Below are 6,000 nucleotides of genomic sequence, written 5' to 3'. Positions count from 1 at the left end.
ATCTTAGGCTTACTGTGTTAAAGCACTGGCAGCTTTGCCCGAAACACCTGTACCCAGGAGGGATAGCAGGTAATCAGGACATATATTTATGTCTCAGGGATGCCTGCAGATTTTCTGTGCAGCTTTGCTGCTTGGAACAAAGTCTTTCAAATACTGTAACATATTTCCAAACTACCTTTGGTTAGGAAAGGTGTTTTCACAATGTTATGAATCCTAAACCCAAGAATCCTTGAGGAGACTTTTGCATTATTAGATGATACTTCTAAGGGATGCAAATTACAGTTTTTCTACATGCTGGTCCCCCCATTCTTCCACCCTTCGTGTGCTATTAAACTGAAGATGCAAATTTTTTCATTCTCCCCAGTAACATGCACAGCTGCTGTCATCTCCACAGCTTGAGAAAGTCCCTTCTTGCTTGATGAGCAAAGATCAAATTTCCCTAAGACCCCCATGAAAGTTTGTCTTCACTTGCCCAAGAAATTTACCCTTTATGATACATCCTGCGTTCACTGCCTGTGAAAGAAAAAAAAATAGATGGAAAATATGCTAAAAGTTGGTGGGTTGTCCCACCCTCATAACAAAATGCCTTGAATCATGCCCATTGCATTAATATATTGAGCCTTCCTAAAGAAAGCTGGTGAGACCTGCTGGTGATTTGCAGCCCTTGCTGGTGAACATGCAGACTCTGGCCTGTAAAGAGCAAGGAATAGGTGTGCAACCTTGTGTGTTAGGAGCTTTCATGCTTACTGGGCCTGTTCAGAAGCAGATGCTGCCAAGGAGAGTGCAGTGACATGTCCAACAATTGCAAGTCCCAGCCTTGCTTTGCTTGTTCTTATCTCCAAGAGTAATTCTGATACAAGAACAAATTCTTTCCCCCACTGAAGAAAACAAAACTTAAATAGCTCTCAAGTTCATTTGTTGTGCCTTATATCTAACTCCCATTCCTGTTCACCCAGAGGAAAAAAAATTAAATTTCTACTTTCTCTGCTAAGAATGGAAAATGGCTGGTCTTTAATCTTCAACCCAAGAGGCTTAACCCAGCTGCTTTCCAAACACAGCAGAGTCACTGCCACATCTGTCTGCAACTGCTTGTCCTGAACTTCAGTGCTCAGGCCATTCTGGGTGCTCAGGGTCCTGCCAATGCAGAGTGGCAGTAAGAAGGGTGACAGGGCTGCTCCACTGCACAAATCCTCTCACCCAGCTCCAGACTGACAGAAGTTCCATGGGGAGAAAGCTCCCTGCCCCATCGTGTTTGCACATAGAGGGAACACAGACAGAGCATTTTCTTTTAGTGCAGAATTCATTTGGTGACACTTTGGGGATTGCTATGAAGAAATGCTAATTCAGAATTGCCAAAATAGTAAAACTGGAAAATAAGGAGACGTTTCACAGCAGGAAATCTTTTTAAGTGTTCAGTTGCTTATTCTGTTCTCTGATAAAGTCCTTTACCAAAAGGGAGGTGAACTTACATGTGATTGAATAACCCTGGGTGATGTGTGTGTGTATATATATATGTGTGTGTGTGTGTGTGTATGCTATAAATAAATACCTCAAAGATGAATATGTGTTTCTTTTTCCAGAAGATATTCCACAGTTGATGTCTCTTTTCACAGATCCCACCTACACCACAGTGTCACTCATTTATTTACCTCCATTTGGAATAAATGTACATTCGGAATAAATTCAAACATAACTTGTATTGAAGGTTATCCAGCAGAAACAGACTGAATGTTAGTTGTAATTCTTTGGGTTTAATGACTACAACTCAACTGCACATTAAATGCTATGCAAAGCAGAAATGAATTCCACACTCTCAAGCACAAAATACTTGACTAGAACTGTCTTGAACCTACATGGTGCAGATTGGTGTTAGAAGAGTGTTGAGTCAAATTTAATTCTTGCCTTTTAAATCCAGAGAAATTCAGGCTTTACGCACTCTTGCTTTCCTTGGAAGAATGCAGAAGTGTATTAAGGTTCTGACTAGTATCTCTCATGGACATTTTGTTCTAGAATAAATTGAACCATTTTTTTACTCAAGTATTTCATCCTTTGTATTGCTGGTAAGAAGACAGCAGAGAGTCGTGTGGTGCCCTGGCAGCAGAGGACCACCTTGCTCTTGGTGGCCTTGGCTCTGTCTCCCATGTTAGCCTCTTTTCAGTCTAGCTTCAGTCTTAGAACAGCAAAAGCCAGGGAGCCCAAGGCTCAGAGCTGCCAGCCATTCTTTATCTAGGAGGTTGAAATAATAGTCTGCATTTTTGGGAAGCAGTTTCTTGAGAAAATATCTGAGGCTTCACATTTCCCTGGATGTTTGTCCAGCAGAAAAACTAAAGATCATGGAAAACAATATATTTTTGATAACCTCTGCACTGCTGTAGGGTTTCATACCAACTCTGTTGTCTTGTCTGGGCATTTAACTAGACTTAAGATGTGTATTATAAATTGATTTATCAACGGACAGTCTCCTCTTTGTGGGGGGAGACTGTAAGCAACTAAGTGGTAGCCTTGGACCAGCCAGCTTACATATGGTTCTCTGGCTTTTCCTAGAGGTTCACAGTCCTCTGGGTGGGTAAAGTGTACTTTAAGTACTTTAAGTAAAGTACTTTACTACTACTAATGACCTCAAACAGATTGTGAAAAGAAACAATAAGACTAAAATGCTTCATGAACATGCTAAAAATGAAGACATTAGAAGTTGTTCTCTCTGTGTTATCGAATTATTCCTCCCCCTCACCTTTCAGTGCACAGGGTAGACAGTAGCTGTAAGAGAAAGCCAGTGGTTAAGGGGTTTTTTTTGTTTGTGTTTGCTTTCAAATTGGAGTCTGAAATGTTTCTTTAATTCAATCCAAAGGAAAGAAGTAGCATTACTGATTTCCTTTGAGAGGTTTCTGGTTGATGCAAAGGCAGTACAATTCTGTGACTTCTTCAGAGGCTAACTTCTGTGTTTTCTTATATGGCTGGATACAGACACAACCTATGAAGTAAATATCAAAAAGTTGTGCAGCTCCAGGAGTTCAGAGAAATAGCAACACAAACCACTGGCTAAAATCAGACTTAAATTCAAGCAAATGTAGCAGTGCATTACTGAAACATTCAGCTCTTTCCTTCTCCCCCATCTTCTGCCACCTATTTTGTCTCTCCCTAAGGGCATCCCCACTCCATTCCTTGCATTGTCCAACTCTCTTTTAACTATTGTTTTCAGAATCTCTCTCCTGATCTTGACCAGTACTGGAGGGACAGAATTATAAACTGAGTGAGTCTCAGTTCTGGAAAATCACCTGAGAAACAACAGGGCTTCTGACAGCATAAAAAGTAGAAAAAAAAATGATATTTTCAAATTAATTTTGTTGTTGCAGGCCAAAGCTACTTGGACAGCCCACATAGCCATCTGTGTTTCACAGTGCTTACCTGAACTGAACTGTCATTATTTTATTTCAGGCTTATCATTAGCTTTGAACAGAACTTTGTCAGGTCTAGGAAGGGAAGGCAGGGACATAGCTGTTGGCCGAGTCTGTCTTCCAACCACCTTCAACAGAAGGGATGAACCTGTCAGGGGCTGATTTGCCTCAAGGTATCCTGTGGCAGTTGTTTGTTAGTCCTGTTACCACTGACCCGCTGACAGTGACTCTGGCTCCTGGTTATGGCCATACAGAAACTGTAAATTAGGGGTTGGAGACTCAGAGACAATGATTATTTTGCAAAGAGACAGCTCTCCAAGAATGTGTTTGCACACACGCTTGTGATTTTGCTGTGAAGGCTTTCCTTGCCTGTCATTCCTACAGATGATGAACACCAGTTGTCAATGAATCTCTCAAAGATCTGAAATTAATCTTTCAGAGACCTGCTCTGAGTTCTTCTGTATTAGAAGAGAATTTACAAAGGAATGCATTACAAGAACTTACAGCCAGCAGTGGCTTGCAAGGGATCGTGTTTTAAAAGCAAAACTATTGTTTAATTGTGCCAAAATTCATTCATTTTTGCAAAGTCTCAGATCTTCCTGCAGCACATTCATTCTTAAATATCATACTCCATGCTTGCAGCCAAATTTGGTATTTACATGACGAGCACTGCAAACCAATGCTCCTTAATATAGTTGCAGCCTTGTGATGGGATTATTTCCCTTGTGAAAAAGCAGAATATCAAGTCCATTAAAAGATATGTGAAGTATGGCAGCTACACAGTAGTTTTATAAGACTAAGAGAGAAAATGATGTCTTGCTATGCTGAGTTGAGGCCTTCTCTAATTTTTGACAGTTTACATTTTCAACCTATCTGGTAAAAATCCTCTTTGGTTAGCACCACTGGAGCAAATTCAACTTTCAGCAATGTGGGTGTAGATCTGGAGTAATTCCATTCTGGTGGCAGAGATACTTCAGATGTGTTCTAGTCCCGCTGTTACATACGTGACATGATGGAGAAAGGCTGAGAGGAATCCAGCTCATGGAATTATTATTACCAATGACTTGACGATCACATGTGCTTATCCCCAGGGGAATTACAACTGGTGAAGAGAGGGACATATCCCATGAGAAGAAAGACTATTTCAGACTTGTTTTGTAAGAAGCAATCTGAAACAGAGAACAGAGACCTTGCTCAGAAAAGAACAATGCTGTGTCTAGCAGAGGATTATCCACAGGTCCCACTCTGGCTGCTAGGGAACTGGGGCACAGAGACAGAAATTGCTGCAGGGCACTGGGAGGCCACAAGCAGAGGGAGAACCAGACTCTGGTTGGGAGTAGGAGACAGGTGCATGGGCTGTATTGGGAGGAAGCACTGAGGTAAAGGAAGGTGGGTACAAAACAACAAGTTGGGCTTTTACACAGCACTGGGCAAACCCTGTGCAGGACAGGAAGAGTGTATGTGTGTATGGATCAAGAAGTTACTGTTTCATACCAAGTTTCAGGCTGCCATTAAGCCAAGTTTCTATTCTTCTTCCACCCCTCCTCCCAAAACAGATTAACAGGAGGGTGATGCAACTTCACACTGGCCAGGGCTGGATTCTGCAAGCCCATCCATCACAGCAGCCACTGGCTGCCACAGGAAGCCATAAAGGCAGCATGACTGTGTTTTAGGGAGGTGAGGAGAGATGCTTATCTGGAAGGGAGCCAAGGCCAGCTGCCCCATGACAGGTGTCCCCATCTTCCCCATTTCTTTCCTGCCTTTGCTGTGTATCTGCTTATCAGTCAAGCTGTGCTTTTGCCTTCACAGGCAGGGCTGGAGTGGGATGTTGCTGTATGCCCTCCCCAGCTTCTGGTAGCTGCCTCTCATTACTGCCATGTTGCTAAGGCTTTCATGACTTTTGTCCAAGCCCAGCAGCTGGATTTTGGCAGCCTTCCAGGCACTTCCACTAATGTAACTCAAAGTTACTGTAGGTTTTCTCAGGAGTTTCGGGTTGCTGCCAGACTCTTAGGGATGCTGGCTTTTGCTGGCTCCCCTTCTCCAAGGCTTTAGCTTTAATTCTGGATAGTTTACATCTCTGGAGTCGTTAGCTGTGGGACCTGTGTGCTTCTCCCTGATTATGTATCACTCCAACATTTCATCAGAGCGAGGCACAGCTCTGGTGATGTATGACATGGGAGCATCATCAGTCAGCCGGCGCAATAATGATGCATTAGCGTAATATGCCTTCAGGATGGAGTTGTACTGATGATGTATTTTCAAAAAGATGGAGTCCCAGAGAAAAGAAACAGTCTGAAGCTAATTCCGTATGAACATGGCCACCGAGAGCACACAGTGTGCAGATGATTGGGATAAGAAAGATGACTTTACATTACCCACTGTGACCCTGATCCTTTCTTTTTCTCCTTTAATCTTTCTTCTTTGTCCCCTCCTCACTTCTCTCCTCCACCAGCACTTTTCCCCTCTTACTCTTTGTTCCTTTCTCTTCTTTCTTTTTATTTTTTCTCTGTTTGGGTTTGTTTTTTTTCACACTGGTGACTCTCATGGCCACTGGCTTTATTCATATATTCCTGTCTCTCACAGTCTGACCTTGTGTCATGCTGTA

The sequence above is a fragment of the Passer domesticus genome, chromosome 6 (assembly GCF_036417665.1).
Source record: "Passer domesticus isolate bPasDom1 chromosome 6, bPasDom1.hap1, whole genome shotgun sequence".
Classification (NCBI taxonomy): Eukaryota; Metazoa; Chordata; class Aves; order Passeriformes; family Passeridae; genus Passer; species Passer domesticus.
Note: the sequence above shows the minus strand (reverse complement) of the source record.